Source organism: Martes martes, assembly GCF_963455335.1.
Source record: "Martes martes genome assembly, chromosome: 13".
Taxonomy (NCBI): Eukaryota; Metazoa; Chordata; class Mammalia; order Carnivora; family Mustelidae; genus Martes; species Martes martes.
In genome coordinates this window covers 24,248,711-24,266,022 of record NC_137901.1, presented here as the reverse complement: position 1 = coordinate 24,266,022, position 17,312 = coordinate 24,248,711, and the positions used below count along the sequence as shown (strand labels likewise).

Below are 17,312 nucleotides of genomic sequence, written 5' to 3'. Positions count from 1 at the left end.
GGAAAGACCTAGAACAGTTGGATCTTCTGCCACTACCACACCTACCAACCTTCATGCTTCACCAGCATCCGGCTTCCTCCGCCCCTTCTCTAACAGGAGGATCCTGCCTTCTCCCAGAGGTAAATCCCACCATCTGAGCCCGAGGTCCCACCCCCGACCCCAGCACCCTCCCCCACTTGTTATCACCTTGCTCCATTCCCATACTCTGCCCCCCGCCCCCCCAAACTGCCTCCTCCCTGCCAGCATTTTAACACCCAGAGACCCTTTACCTTACAGCAAACACACGCAACCACCCCTCCTCCCCAGCCGCATACCTGGGAGTGACAGGAAACGTGGTCATGATGAAGACCGTTTCAGAGGCCGCAGGAGTGACCCACACGAAGATGATCTCGGGCGGCAGGGACAGGAATCAGAGCCCATAGCCCCAAGATGCATTTTAAAGGTGTGACATATATGACATTCTCTCAGATAGGAAGTATATTCTGAAGTTTCTGGCTCCTGGGGCATCTGCGTGGCTCAGTCGGTTGATCGTCTGCCTTCAGCTCAGGACATGATCCCAGGGTCCTGGGATCGAGCCCCCAGGCTCCCTGCTTCTCCCTCTCTTGCTCTCCCCTGCTTGTATTCTTTATGTCAAATAAATAAAATCTTTTAATAATAAAAGCTTCTGCCTTAGTTGAGAAGAAAGGTAACACTTTAAATAAAGGGACAGGCCAGGAAGATGAACATTTGAGGCAGATTTTTTGGACAGCATCTCATTAATATTACATAGACACTTGTCTACGGGGAGAAGTTGAAGAGCTGTAGTCATCTCGAGGGCAGAAACCAATACCCAGGGCATTCCCATAGCTCTTGTCTTATGCTCACCCAGAAATCGCCAACAGGATATACCGAGTATGAAAGAGATGCTAAGCACGGGGAAAGGCAAAGAATGTATCTCCCTGGAATCCACCTCTGGCTCCGCACTTAGAGTGTATATGTGGGAATCCAGCAAGGCTGAATTCTCACCTGTTCTGGGACCATCGACAGAGCAGCAACCTGGGGTCCCACACAGCAGCTCACACGGCCGTGCTGTGGACACTGTCCCGCAGCAGCGATGACAACTTCCCACTGGACAGAGGAAATGAATCCGTGCAAGCCCAGCACGTGCCCCTGGGGAATTCAGGCGGAAACCCAGTTCTCCCGACTCCAGCCACCCAAGCACAAGAGAAAGACCCCACGGTGGGCGAGGAGAGTGGGTTCCAGCACCGGCCTGTCACATACAAGGTTGGGGACCTTGGCCGAGCCCCTCAAGGCCTCAGCTCTCAACAGGGAAATAATAAAGCCTGCCTGTCCACCACACTCTTGGTTTTGGTGCGGAGCTATGAGGCAAGGGAGACCAAAAAAGGCCTAAAGTCTACGGTGCAGCACAGATGTGAGAGTTACAAGGCAAGCGGGAGATCATTTTGGGCATCTGAGATGGAGCAACGGGAGGCAATTCTTAGATGCCCAGGACGGCCCTCCACACCGCAAGGTGCTCCAGACCCCTACTCAACGCCCAGTCAGCACAGGGGTACGCCGTGCCCCCCACCCCATCCACGTGCAGCAGCAATCTGACATCTCCAGCTGCCCTCAGAGAGAGGCTCGGCTCCCGTCACCTGACAGGTGCTGCTTCCCCCGCCGGACCTTTAAATGCTTAGTCTACGCAGGGCTGGAGCTGCGAACTTTCCTCCTCCCCAGCAAGCTCTCCCAAGAGGTCATCCATTCCCAAGGCTCTAGGTGCCATCCGGAGGCCAACCTCTCTCAATCCCACCGATTCATCACAACAGCTCTACTAGGATGTCAGGGAAGGCTGGGTGGGGGAATATGAATGAAGCAACTCCCAAATAAACTCCTTTCCAACCCCCCTACAGTGTTCCACCTCGACTTCCTGGTCTCCGCACAGAACTTGCCTGTACATTGCTTCTGAAGCCAGAGTCTAGGAGTCCTCTTTCCCAGGGAGACCACACAACAGAGTGGTCAAAAGCATCAGCTTTGGAATTAGGGTTCCCAGATTCACACCCCTCTGTGGTTCCCCCAACAAACCCATAAAGCAGAGGTAGCATTACAGTGACAAGTAACACTTGCAACTATTCCCTCACGGTCTTTAGAAACATTCCCGCTTATCAGCGGGCATATCAAAGTAGGGAAATATTTTTGAGACACATTAACACACTTTCTTACCTTTCTTCTAAACATGGCATTCTCCTTCCACTCCAGGCATTAATTTGTCTCAGGAGGATGACGATTATTATAATGGGAAGGAAAGGACAAAGTGCCAAAGTTCAGTTTTTGACTATCAAAATAAGATTTCTAAGTTCCTAGCAGGGTAATTGTCTTGAAATCCTGTCTGTTGGTGTGGAGAAAGGAACTTTTCTTGATTTCATTCAGAAATCAAGAGCCAAGGGCACCTGGGTGGCTCAGGGGGTTAAAGCCTCTGCCTTCGGCTCAGGTCATGATCTCCGGGTCCTGGGATCGAGCCCCACATTGGGCTCTCTGCTTCGCGGGGAGCCTGCTTCCTCCTTTCTCTCTCTCTCTGCCTGCCTCTCTGCCTACTTGTGATCTCTCTATGTCAAATAAATAAATAAAATCTTTAAAAAAAATAATTTAAAAAAAAAAAGAAAAGAAATCAAGAGCCCAGGCCTGGGGTGTGTGGCCATCATTTTCACTATAAGCCGCGGGCGGAGAGAAGTCAGGACATGAAGTGAGGGAAGTCCACCTGCTGAGGGGAACCCGGAGAGGCAGACTGGGGAAAGGACGCTAGGGAAGCGAGGGAACCATGTAGTGTCATTCCCAATTTGGGCCTTTCACCCCCCACCCCCACCCCACCTCCCAGCTTAGGGGGCGTCCCATGGACCAATCCGAGGAAGAGGCCTAACCTCCAGCCGGAAGGCCAAATTCAGCTCTGGCATCCCTGGTTTAAGACTGAGAGCATGCCAGTAAGGGAGAAGCAAGCCGTGGGTGACCCACAGGACGGGGCTGGGCGACGCTGGGAAGCAGGACTCGCTTGTTGCTTCCCCAAGTTTCCAAGGGTCTTCCAGAAGGACCTCAAGGGTAAACCAACAGTTCTCCTTACAGATCTAAGTGAGAAACTCCACGTCTTGTGAGAAAGTCATTTTGGTTATTTGACAACCACGACAGTAAAGATACCTTTGTTGTTTTTGTCTTTTTAAACTGTGATGAACATCAGTTTTACTACTAGCACATCGTCCCACAGACTTTATTTTTAAAGATTTTATTTATTTGAAAGAGAGAATGAGAGAGAGAGAGAGAGAGAGAACGAGCATGAGAGGGGGAAAGGCAGAGGGAGAAGCAGACCCCCTTGCTGAGCAGGGAGCCTGATGCAGGACTCGATCCCGAAACCCCAGGATCATGACCTGAGCTGAAGGCAGTGGCTCAACCAACTGAGCCACCCAGTCGCCCCGGTCCCAAGGACTTTAAACAGAACTGCATAATGATCCTCCCAGGGAGATAGACCTTTATTGTATCCTATCATTGTATTTCTTAGGCTTTCAAGGTTGACAATTTAACCAATAATCCAGGAAAATATACCCGATCCGCTGACACACCCTGGTCTTGGACTTCCCGGCCTCCAGCACAGTGAGAAATAAGTGTTATTTAAGGCACGCAAAGACATCTTCAGTTAGGTCTAAGAATATTGCCTCATCAGCCCAGCTCAGAGAGAGAGGAAAGAGCCCCAGAAAGTAGGAAAAGCTGGGTGCCAACACAGTCACTACCACTCAGTTCGGTGATCTAGATGGGGTCCAAAACACCTCCCAACGGTATTACACCAAACCGTGATCTTCTGTGACCGCAGTGCAGGTAAGAAGCATTAGAGTTCTTTGGTTGACTCATTATCAACCACCCCAGCAAGAAGCTACTGGCAAATTTCTACTAATGCAGCCCCCGAAGATTCAGGTTCTAGGAGAACAGGAGAGGACCCCGGTCTCCCCTCCTCTGGTCAGTCAAGATCTGTACTCCTGGCCCAATTACAGACGTCAGAGTTCATGGGGCTCTATGTGAAGTCTAGAATCTAGTCAGATGGCAATCAGAATGAGGAGCCACTGCTTGGGAAACACTAGTCAGACCGGAAGCTAGTCTGATGGCAATCAGAATGAGGAGCCGCTGCTTGGGAAACACTAGTCAGACCGGAAGCTAGTCTGATGGCAATCAGAATGAGGAGCCGCTGCTTGGGAAAAACTAGTCAGACTGGAAGCTAGTCTGATGGCAATCAGAATGAGGAGCCGCTGCTTGGGGAAGGCTAGTCAGACCGGAAGCGCTAGCCAGAGAAGACAGGGCTGAATGGGCATCCCCAGACCAGCCTGTTCTGGCAGCTGCTCTAGGAGAGAAGCCCTAGGGTGGGACTGAGGGGAGACAGATGTCCACCCACATCTAAGAGTTTCAAACAGTGGAATGGCTGCCTTCTGGGGAGACGAGAAGTTTCTAGCCCAGCCTGGGTGTCCTAATCCTAAAGACGCAGAACGAAGAGCCCTGTGATAGACGATTTGACCTCCAGCTTCGAAGAAGGGAAGTCTCTGTCACCCTGAGCATTTCATAAACACCTACTCTGCAAAATAAGATCCAGGGGGCTCTACAAATAAGGGAATAAAATGAGCAGAGTCGTGGCAAGGACAGCCTCACCCAAACGGGAAGAAAAATCTCTGCCTCGGATCGCTGAGCTAGAGTTTGGGCACGTCAGGTAGTCACGACAGATCAATATGGGCGATGACAAATGGGAGAAAACTCTAGGAGTCCCGTGACCCAGCAGGGAAGCAGAACTGGAGCGAGCATGTATTGATCCCTACCCCCTAATGAAGGCCGCTGCTATCACAGATTCAAACCAGCGCAGCTATACTCCAAATAGTTCTCGGACCTCTACTAACACAGCCTCCACAGTCTGTCAGCAGCACAAGGGGAGAGGAACAGCTCTTAGCTGGTAAGGCGGCCAGTCAGAGACGTCACCAGGATCACCCCCATGCTCCCTCTGCTACTGGGTGCAAGGCATTGTCTGAAAAGACATCCCGTAATTCTAAGTACTCGCTCTTCTCAATTAAGGCAAGTCGTCCCTCATGGGCATTTTATTCTCTAACTCTGGGAGTACAGAGGACCTAAATAATCTGTTACTTTGGGCTATAGGTGCCTCTCCTCTGGCTTCCAATATCATTGATCTACAATGGGGGCAGGAGCCAGGCAGACTCAGGAAGAACTTGATTTTAAGTCCGTCCGCCGTGCTCCTAAGGGGCCTCCACGCGCAGCTTCCTCCTGCGGCCTTTCTGCCACACTCATGCAGGGAAGAGAAAACTCTGCTGTTGGCACAGACCGGGCTGAGTACCCGGTCACACAGGTGGCCTCCGTGAAGCTCTCAGCCCCGTCTCACACCGACGAGCACCTGCCATATCCAGAAAGTATGGCCATCGGAGCATCTGCGGACTGACTCGGTTTCTGCGGGAACAGCCGGGCCGTCTGACAGCCTCCTGAGGGTTCTCACCAGGAGGCAGGGCTGAGCAGCACGACAGAAGAGGCCAGACACGTGACCTGCCCCTGGAGGGTCCAATACCTTCAACCAGGCTTTCATGTTCTATAACTTCTTTCCTTGATTCAAACCCACCCTCAGATCCTTAATTCAGGTCGAGATGTCAGAGGTAACCAAGCAGGGGTTAAGAAGTGGAGCGGTACTCCTCCGTTCCACAAGGTTCCCAAACATTGGTCCAGAGACTTTGCTCCTTTCTGAATCACTTGTAGAGCTTTAAAAAAAAAAAAAAAAAAAGGATTTGGTCCCACCTGTGAGATTCTGATTTGGGGTGCGGGGCAGTGGTGGAGGAGGTGGGGAAGACAGTGGAATTCTGATACAGAACCATGTAGGGGAACCTCTGCTTACCCCACCCACGGGCAGGGCCAGACCCAGGCAGATAGCAGGATTTAATTCCAACCATGCCCATGATACAGGGCTTCCCCAAGGCACTCTTCTTTAAGCCAAAACACTGTCCACTGCTCTAGACTTATGAGCTAATGTAATCAAAGAGCTACTTAATCAACCACCTGTCTCTCCTTCCTTCCTTCTCAACACACTGAAAGGAGCCCCACAGGCAGTGGAAGGGGGACCCTGTTTCCTCTGTGGATCAGGAACTAGTTGACAAGTACTGACTTTAGACATGGACTTGGACGCTGGAAGCGTCATCCCCTCTGGACATGCAGCCCTGTCAACAAGGAGAACGGTGTGTGTGACTTGCCTTCCATTACTGGCCTGCACTACACAACTCGTTAGCAGCACCGGGCGGGCGGGCTCATGACTCCGCCCAACACCACCGCCCAAGTGTTTGGTTCCTGCAAGCGTCATGTATTTCCCACTGCATGAGCTTACAGATACCATCGCCAAAGGCCGCAGTGTCCACCTTCTAACATGAGTGCAAGGTCACAGTCAATGCAAAACAGAAAGGTGTTGGTTTTCTGTGTAGGAGAATCAAGAGATTGAAACAATGCAACTGAAAAGCTGTATTTCCTCCAGACAGACTGGTGACCACCTATACATTTCTATAACCTTCAAACACGGCCCTGTAAGAAGTCCAAAGGGACTTCAGTGATCCCATGGAATTGCCATCATTCACTCGGCCCTGAAGGTACTGCGTGTTCTCTGAGGCCGACCTACGAAGGGACGACCACTCTGCTCTGAATTCCCCTTCAGACGCCAGGATACACCTCTTCCCCCAGCATGACCGCCATTGTCGCCACGATGCCAGATGCCAACCCAACACTTCCTTTGTGCCAGCAGCCATTCAGAGAACTTTCCATTGATCAACTCCTTGACTTCCAACACACTTGGGAGTTAGACGCTTCACTCATCCACATTTTAGAGACACGGGCACCCGTGCAAAGTGAGCTCAACTTAAGGAGCTCACCCAAAGTCGTGCGGCCAAGTTTCGTGAAGCCAGGCAGCCCCACCCCCAGCCGCCAAGCCACCTTGCTTCACAGCATCTTCCTCCCCTACTCCGCTCCCGCATGTTGGCAGATGGTTTACAGCTGCTCTGTCCTCTGGGATATAAATGTAAAAATACGCAGTTAGAAGTGAAAAAGAAAGAGTGGTTAACACGGCGTGAAAGGCATTACTACAATGTAAATAGAAATGCCACCTCATCGTGCTAGGCTTCACATTTTATTAGCTTTCTTACCGGAAATTATTTCAGACACCTTGAAAAATGAAATCTTATTCACATATCACCACCGCTAACAATTCCGAAAGAAACCCATGTGGGGTGCTAAGTTTGACTCTGGGAGCAGAAAAAAAAAATCTACCTAACAAGAAAGGTGCGTAGAGATCGGCAGGAGCTTGGGGCCACTGGGCACTGCCAGGTGCAGAGTCCATGCATGGCAGACTGAGAAGAGGAGTGCATACATGTGTCCTCTCGTCCCAGCTGAGGACATCGAGGTGCATTAAGTGACCTTGCCCAGGAAGAGGCATGGGAAGGAAGCAGTGAGGACGGGAGGCTAAGTGGGGTCTGTGAGCTAGCCCAGCTCCTCACAGGGGAGCATTCCACAAATCACATCCAGCCAACCCAATGTGTGCAGGTTGTAACAACACTTAAAAATACAGGTAATTACCTGAGTACATCTTCAGTCCTCTTAAGTCATTAGTATCTAGACAAAGAAATGCTCCCAGAATGTTAACAGGAATCCACCCAGATGAACATTTCTTAATCAATGAAAAAGAACAGGTAATCAACTCATTAAATTTGCACATGTGTCAAGCTAGGGAGAACTACCATATCAGATGTGAAAATCAGGATTCCAAAGGATCCACTCTCTAGCACGGAATGCAGGTACAATGATGAAATTTCACATCCGTAACTGGAATCATGCTCGGGACCTAAGAAATCAATTGTGCAAATGCGGAATGAGGGCAACGTATCTTAAAATAAGCTTTATAGTGACAGAAAGCAGATCAGTTATCTGGGGGTGGAGAGTTCAAAGGAGCAGTAGGAAACTTCTGGGAGTTAAGGAAATGTTTGTTATCTGAATTGTGATTTTGTAGGTATGTACATATGTCAAAATGTGTCAATTTGTTCATTCAGTTTAATCTGTAACTGTTTTTAAATGCATCGACTTCATTGCCAGTTGATTAAATCTAATTAAAGTTGTAATAAAATAGTTCTTGTGCCTATGTGGGCAGGTGAGGGGAATGAGGCATAGAATTTTAGTGGTTTGCAAACTTAATAAAATTCAACAATATGGACTCCAGGAAACAGAGGGTTTCAGAGGGGAGAGAGTGGGGGGATGGGTGAGCCCTGTGGTGGGTATTAAGGAGGGCACGGATTGCATGAGCACTGGGTGTCATACACAAACAATGAATCATGGGGCACTGCATCAAAAACTAATGATGTACTGTACGGTAACTAACAAAAGAAAAAAAACTCAACAATATGAAATGGCTGCCAAAAGTCAAAGCAACTCTAGGCTCCTCCAACTGAAATTGTGTGTGAAAATTAGCTCTTCATCTCGTTTGGTAGACCACATCCAACGAGCACCAATATCAGAAAGACCAGATGGGATCTAAGGGTGACCGCCCCGGGACAGGGTCTGAAAACCACACTGCCCAGGAATGGCTATGGCACCCGGGATCCAGCCCCACACTGGAGAGAGAAGGGACTTCCAGGGACTGCTGTGTGGAAGGAAATGCCCCATCCTTTCCCGTACAGCTTCCTGAAGCTCAGACCCACAGGGAAAAGCAGACGGAGAGCAAGCAGAGCACCGGGCATAAGAAAAACTTCTGATGATGAAAGCAGTTAAACAAGGACCACATTCCGGAGACACCTGCACTGGGCACGCACAGGCAGCACCCAGAGGACCCACTGTGGGGACACGGGCTCTAGCGTTCTGACCGCACAACCGAGTTCTACCCCCCGACTACAGGCTCTCTTCTTTCTAACACACTCGGACGGGAGCCCACATTCCTAAACTGAAAGATCTTGGCTCTATGATTTTTGATATGGGCCTTAACTCCACAGAGCACGCTGGGGACCCCAGAGACGGACACCTGACAACATTCATCACCCCTGTGGTGTCATGAGCTAGACAGAGTCCGGTCCTGTTCTTTTCTAAGCTCCTCACTTTAAAAGCAGAGGACAGTGTACAAACTTACTACCAATTTCTTTTCACGCAGGGATGTTATCGGCCACATTCAACACACACTTCAATAACTTTCTGTACACTTGGAAATTTAAACAGCTGAACCGGAGTCTTAAACGTGACAGATAACAATACAAAGAACTACAGAAATCTAAGGTTACAAAGGGTCAAAAGGCGCTGCAGACCTTAGTGCCATGGTGGCCCCTGGGGAGGGAGATGGGTGTGTGCTGACTGGGAAGACTGGGCAGGAGGGAACGGAGTCAGCGAGTCGGGGAAGAGGGGCACTGATGAACAGCGTCCAGATGCCCCGAGCATCTCCAGAGCTTGTCCTACAGCAGCCTAGTCCTGACCGGTCCCAACTTGAAGCCATAATGATTGGGAAGGAAAACCGAACTTCACCCTTCCACCAGGGTTGACCGAAGTGCTAAGTTCAAATTGATTGTAAAAATTCAACAAGTCCGTGCTCCTGAATTACTAGCCTTCCCAGTGATTCTATCATTCATTGTATTCAATCAACAACAGCCAAGCCGGCGAACTTCCACATTCACAGAGCTCAACAGCATCATTTCTCACTGGGCCCAATGTTCTCTTAAACTGGGAGGATACCAGGAGCTACAGAGACCCAAGCATCCGTCCCCAGACAAGTAGTAGGCAGTGAGCCACTACCAGAGGGTGACCCCCGGAGCCCCGCGTTCGGCAAAGAGCTTACGGTGGAACAAAATCTGGCTCTGCCCTCCTTGTCAGGACCATGTGCTGTGAACACACGAGCCCAACCCCAAAGTACTTCACACACCCACTTCCCCCACTACAGCATAAAAACCCCTAACAAGCCACCTTACATCATAAACTAAGGAAGAAACAGATGTCACTCTACTTAAAACTTGATCTCAAAGCAAACTGTAGATTTAGACCTCTTGTGTATAGTTCTTTCTCTAAATTACTCTCCCCAACGATCCCAGTTCCGGAGTCTGTAGCTGAAGAGATCCTGCAAAGGCCTGCGTCCCTTCTCAGGTACCCAGAATTCCCCACCCCAACGACCAAGAAGATAAAGTTATCAAATCTACTGTTTTGACCACCAGAAATGGAGGACACAGAGCTGACTTCTTCTCTTGTGCAACACACACTTCCAGCCTCTCCCTTCTACTCCTACCGTTAGCCCTTTAACTCTTCCTTCTTCTTACCTGAAAGGCTTCTAGGTTTCTGGGGGCCCCTTTCCCCCGTAGATAGTCATCTCCACACTGCATCCACAAAAGGCCTTCAAATGCTCTACAAACTCTTTATCCTTCTAGGAGCACATATCCACCAAGATACCCTCTCTAGGGACCCAAGCAGGATTTACAAATTAGATTCCTTCTCCTCCCTGAGCACACACTTTCTGCTCTCATGGAGCTCCTCCCCATCTCGGGGAAGGCTCCCCGCCCCAAAGTCTGTTTCACTCACCCAGTGGCCCCCTGCCACGGGAGGGCCCACCTGTACTCCCTCTCCCTGATCCCGGGCAATAGTTGTCCCATGTTGCACTATTAGTCACGGCTTGGCAACACGGCAGAGCCAGATGGAAATGTGCGCGCTCAATTACCTTGGCTACCTGAGCAAAGAAATTTGCTTTGCAGTGTCTCCACTCTTTCAGAAAAATAACACAAACGACTCAAAAAAGGGATTGGACCTGGCCATCCCAATAACAGATCCCACATCCACCTACAACGCTAGAAAGGGCACTGAAACCCCAGTCTCACTGTGAATCCTTAGATGCTTTTGAACTACAAAGGGGAAAGGTCTCCCCTTTGGCTTTCGTGGCGTCCTGAGGACCCGAGTTTGCTCTCCTCTCAAAGACCATCTGGACCAGTCAGTAAGCACTGCACAGGGAGGCAGTAAGGCTTCCGGCTACTTCAGGGGGCTTCAGGACAAACTCAGTAGGCCTGGCTTCCAGCATCTCCCGTTTACTGTCTTCGTGACCTTGGAAGATTATTCAACATCCTCAAGTCCCTATCCTTGTCCGCATAGTGGGGATAATAACTGATCTCACTTAGAGAATTAATATGCTGATTCTTTCTATTCTCCCTTGAACACCAATTATAGGCCCTAAGGCAAACGTTAGTGATACTAGAACATGCCACTGTGCCCCAGAGTCTCAGACTTGGTAATTCCCTATCAGTCCCCACATGGAAATCATCTACAACAGACAAGTTATATCCACAAGACCTAGGCTGTTCACAAGATGTTCCCATCCTCAGAAATAGTATAGGAATGTGGAGAAAGAAAAGATTATGAAACAGGACCCACCGGAGGAAAAATGTTCTTTGAACATTCTTTGCATCCTACTGCTTACTTCCTTACCTAATAAGCTCTGAGATATCTCCATGCTCTAGGCCAGTATTTCCCAAGGAGCGACAGCAGTCCCTTGAGATAATTCCTGAAAACCCTATTGTTCTAGGTCTGATGTGCAAACCCAGCCTAATGCATCCCCACCTCGGAGACTCGGGGTGCACGTCGACATCACCGCTCTGAGCAGCTCTGTGTTAAAGTTGCTTCACTCTGGATTAACCCAGCATTTCCCAAACCTGTTTGGCCATCTTTACCCCTCTGATAATAGCAAGTGCCCCGTTTTCCTAAAGTTGACCCAGCCTTCATGGATCTCCAGTCCAGCCCCTCATTGTCCAGTCCACAGCCCTACAGACCCTCTCACCATGTATGTTACACTTACCGGGGTACTGGCCCCTGATCGTACCTTTTGGTTTTAATAACTTGAAACAAAATTCCCAGAACACACAATTCACTATTTTGAAGTATACAATTCAAAGGGTTTTAGGTAAATCTGTTTAATTGTACATCCATCACCACCACCAATTTTAGAATATTTTCATCTCCTTCCTCCACCCCCCAAAAATACCCATAAGCCATCTCTACCCATGTCACTTCTAACCTCAAGCCCTAGACAAGTAATAATGTGCTCTCTAGATTTGCTTATTCTGGACACTCTTAAATGGAGTCACACAATATGTGGTCCTGTGTGTCCAGCTTCTTTTACTCAGCTGGCTTTCAAGGTTCATCCACGTGGTAGCACATATCAGGACTATGTCCCTTTTTGTCCAAACACCAGTATATGGATGTACCAGGTTTCGTTTATCCATTCATCAGCTGACAGTTACTTAGGTTGTTTTCACCTGTTGGCTATTACGAGCGATGCTGTTATGAACATTTGCATAGAAGTTTTTCCGTGAACACCTTTCCATTTCTCTCAGGTATACATCCAAGAGTGGAATTGCAGAGTCACGTGGGTAAGTGTGCTTAACCTCTTGAGAAACTGCCCAAGTATTTTCTAAAGCAGCTACACATGTGACGTTCCCGCTGGCAGCACAGGAAGATGTTCATCTCTCCACAACCTCACCCACATTGTCACTACGTCTTTTTGATTTGACATCCCAAGGGGCATGAAGCAGTAGGTCATCGTGGTTTTGTGACCGTGTCTTTGATGCCCCACTTGTGAGGCGACGATCGCTCCATTCCAGCCACCCAGCTGCCTTCTTCTCACTATGCACCATATCAGTTCATCAAGACCCAGCTTAAATCCCACAGGTTTCTTGGACCATCTGTGACCACCAGGGCTCCAAGCTCGATCACAGTGATGCCATGCATGGCTTTTGTGGACACTTCCTGCAGGGGCAGGGGTTTTGGCTGACTAGGGCTTCTCTCCCCAACCAGACTGTGCGCTCCTTCAGAGTCCGGGAACATTCTCACGTTTTCAGTGCTCATTCAGCAAGCCGTCTGGCAAGTGGCTGCTAGCCCACAAATGCCTGCAGGTACAACTGAACGCAGGAGCTGAGGCTAAGGTGGGTAGGCTGGAAGAGTGGGCACTCTGGGTCTCGGACTGGGAGGAAGGAGCAGAAGCAGCAAGTAGTGGAGGTGAGTGCCCTCTCTTAGAGGGAACTACAGGTTCTCGTGCAGAGGCTAGAACTAATTAAAGTGAGGTTTCATAAGATTTCCACCTTTATTTTTTATTTGAGAGAGATTTTATTTGAGAGAGAGTGTGCATGTGTAAGGTGGGGGTGGGGGGTAGGGGAGTGGGCAGGGGGTAGAGGGAGAGGAAGAGAGGGAATCCCAAAGCAGGTTCTCATGCTGAGAGTTGAGCCCAATGCAAGGCTCAAGCTCATGATCCTGATATGACCTGAGCCAAAACCAAGAGTCAGATGCTCGGAGCACGTGGGTGGCTCAGTGGGTTAAGCCTCTGCCTTCGGCTCAGGTCATGATCTCAGGGTCCTGGGATCGAGCCCCACATCAGGCTCTCTGCTCAGAGGGAGCCTGTTTCCCCCTCTCTCTCTGCCTGCCTCTCTGCCTCCTTGTGATTGCTCTGTCAAATAAATAAATAAAATTTAAAAAAAAAAAAAAACCAGTCAGATGCTCGTCCAACTGAGCCACCCAGGCACCCTTAAGCTTTTCTTTACTGTGAATCGCCATTTACTCTCAAGTCTAGCTTTACTGAATTCAACAGGGGGTAGGGACAGTGACTAGTTGCTGGCTGTCCTTGTGTTTCTTCCTTCTTCCCTCCACCATGGCAGGACTCTGCAGCAGCTCTCAGGATGGGGATGATGGTCTGTATCTATCCCTCTGAGCTTTGACAGGATCCCTCGACCCTCTCAGAGCATCAGGAGCTGGAAAGTCTCTGATGGAGCCTCATCAAGAAAGAAAATCTATAGGATCAACTGAGTGTAGATAAAGCAGGAAAGAACAGCCAATGAAAGAAATGTTTCTTCAACAAATGGTGTTAGAAAAACTGGACAGCAACATAAAGAAAGAAACTGGACTACTTTCTTACACCACACACAAATATAAACTCAGAACAGACAAAAGTCCTAAATGTGAGACAGGAAATCATCAAAATCCTGGAGGAGAACACAGGCAGCAACCTCTTTGACCTCGGCCATAGCAATTTCTTACTAGACACATCACCAGAGGCAAGGGAGACAAAAGCAAACATGAACTATTGGGACTCCAAGGTAAAAACCTTCTGCACAGACAAGGAAACAGTCAACAAAACTAAAAGGCAGCCCACGGAATGGGAGAAGACATTTACAAAGGACATATCTGATAAAGGGTTAGTATCCAAAATCTAAAAAGAACTTATCAAACACAACACCCAAAAAGCAAATAATCCAGCTAAGAAATGGGCAGAAGACATGAACACTTTTTCCAAAGAAGACAGCCAGATGGTCAACAGACACACGAAAGATGCTTAATATTATGTGGCATCAGGGAAATACAGGTCAAAACTTCAATGAGATACCACCTCGCACCTGTCAGAATGGCTAAAATCAACAACGCAGGAAACAACAGACATTGGTGAGGATGCGGAGAAAGGGGAAGCCTCTTGCACTGCTGGTGGGAATGCAAGCTGGTGCAGCCACTCCGGAAAACAGTGTGGAGGCTCCTCAGAAAGCTAAAAATAGACCTACCTTATGATCTAGCAATTGCACCACTAAGTATTTACTCAAAGGATACAAAAATACAAATCTGAAGGGGCACCGGCACTCAAATGTTTACAGCAGCGTTTTCTACAATACCAAACTATGGTAAGAGCCTAAGTGTCCCTTAACTAGTGAATGGATAAAGAAGATGTGGTATAAATATGGATACACACACATACACACACACACACACACACACGAATATTACTCAGCAATCAAAAAGAACGAACTCAAAAAAAAAAAAATAGAACAAACTCTTGCTATTTGCAAGGACAAGGATGAAGCTACAGTATATTATACTCAGCAAAATGAATCAGAGCAAACAAATACCATGTGATTTCACCCGGGGGGAATTTAACAAAATGAAACAGATGAACATATGGGAAGGGGAACAACAACAAAAAAAGGAAACAAACCATAAGAGACTCTTAACAGAGAACAAACTGGGGGTGATGGTGGGAGGTGGGTGGGAGATGGGCTAAACGGGTGATTGGGCACTGAGGAGGGCACTTGTCATGATGAGCACTGGGTGTTATATATAAGGGATGAATCACTAAATTCTACTCCTGAAGCCAATACTATACTCTATGGTAACTAACTAGAATTTAAATAAAAACTTGAAAGAAAAAAAAAGAAAAGAAAATCAAACCCCCAGTGAATCAAGAGATAGAACTGCTGAATCCAAGGCCAACGGAGTCACAGTCTCCCAAGACCGCAAGTCATTAACTTTGGTTTCTTACACTGATTATTTCACCCAGCTGTTCTGGAGATCAGATGCAAAGCGCACTGCGCTAGGCTGTGGCTACTTGAATCACATCATTATTTCAACAGCTACCGATGAATCAAGGAGGAACTCAACCCAGTCAGGAAGTATTGTTTAATGAATGTGGTCCAGCATCTGGAATTGATAGAGAAGGTCCATACTGGAAATACAGCAAAAACTTTTCTGCACAACAAAGATTCTGCTGGGGCTTCCAATGTGTCTCTCAAATCAGTAAGAAACCCTAAGCTGCTGACACCAGAACATTCAAAAATAGCTCTCTCCCACAGCCACAAATGCTGGACTTACGCTTCTTATGCGCGTTCATGAGCAAAAATTGCATAAGAATGTCAGCAAAATTGTTTGGCTACAACCTAGGACTCAGTGAGTAAAATGAGTATAAACTTTAAAACAAAACCCTGAAGGAAGCAATTTCTGGTCCAACTTTAACACCCAAACCCCTTAATTGTGAAATTCATAAACCTAGGGCAAGACTGTATCATCACCACCCTGTACAACTGCATCCCTTTCCCTCTAGTGGGTATGAACATGGACCCAAGCAAATGAAATAACCCAAGTGCTGAATAACCATGCACCCAGCTCCAGTCATGGAAGGGAAGAACAGGGGCATTTAGGCGAGAGGATCTATGGTGTGGAGAGCTCCGGAGGCTAGGAGACTCTCAGAGCTATCAGGGCACCCCAAGAAGTCTTCAGTAAAGAACCCCAGCAACTTCTGATACATCTAAGTGCAACTGGGTAAGAGGAGAATGGGACGGAAAACAATGATAAATGACATTCATCAAGAGACGCGTCAAAGAGCTGCTAGAACTTCTGGCATAGCAGAAAGTCATCAGAACCAAGCCACACTCCTCACGTGTTTGTGTGTGCGCGCGTGTGTGTGTGTTTTAAGATTTTAGAGACACAGAGAGAGAGTGTGTGTGTGTGTGTGTGTTGTATGTGATGTGTGCATGCATGCTTTTGAGTAAGGAGAGGGGCAGAGGGAGACAATCTCCAGCAGACTCCCCACTGAGCAAAGAGCCCAATGTGGGGCTCGATCTCACAGCCCATGAGATCATGACCTGAGCCAAAACCACGAGCCAAACACTCCAACGACTGAGCCACCCAGGCACCCCTCACCTTCTGTTTTATAGCCACAAAGAAAACATCCTCCAAAGAAAGGAAGATAGTTGAAGACTCAACGTAAGTGATTCTCCCAAAGCATGGGAGCCTGTCCCAATCCCAGGTCTTTCTCTACTTTGCCATACTCTTGACCTCCCATAGTAACACCTGAGTGGGGCTGCGTACTAAAATACCGAAGCACGTTAAAACCTGTTCTTCTCTCCACATGCCCTGACCATGAACCTTGCTTTCAGTCAGGAGGCTTGCATCAATAAGTTTATCAAGCTAAGTGATTTCTAGTCAAGCCCTGAAGTAGATTAATACAGTATGTGGTCTTCTTTATGGCATTAGAGTTGTCAAAGGTAGAGACCATTTTAGCCCCCCAGGCGCCCACCACACTTTAGAGAAATAAAATGGTTATGGATCATTCTATTTGTTGAATTGCTCATCTCTCCCATCACCGCTCATGTTGAACATGGTCAGTAAATATCCATAAGGAAGCAGAAATTTTTCTACACTGAGTTCTACAACCAGCAAGGAAATACTAAATCAGTAGAGAAGTCTACAGAACAGCCTTCTTTCACAGAAACTTTCACTGGGCTGAAAATTGTACCCTGAAATCCACTGAAACACAGATCATCTCAAATGGGATTCCCCTCTCACTAAATTAGCCAAAGCAGCCTTCCTCCCCACAAAGGACTTTCCTAAGTTTGCTAGCTCCATAAGGAGTTCTCCAGAGATGGCAAGAAAGATTTGCTTGGAAAGATCCAGCATGTTAGCATTAATAGGAATATGCATTTCTACCAAAACGTCGGTGAATCTATCTATCCCCACCTTAT

The 17,312-nt window shown here is 48.1% G+C and overlaps 1 protein-coding gene across 1 annotated transcript in view; it reads right to left on the bottom strand.

Moving 5' to 3' along the window:
* Window positions 1-17,312, bottom strand: part of MYO5B (myosin VB) — a gene marked incomplete at its 5' end in the record, with an annotated part of 248,587 nt that overhangs the window by 166,504 nt on the left and 64,771 nt on the right. The gene's annotated exons all lie outside the window — the stretch shown is intronic.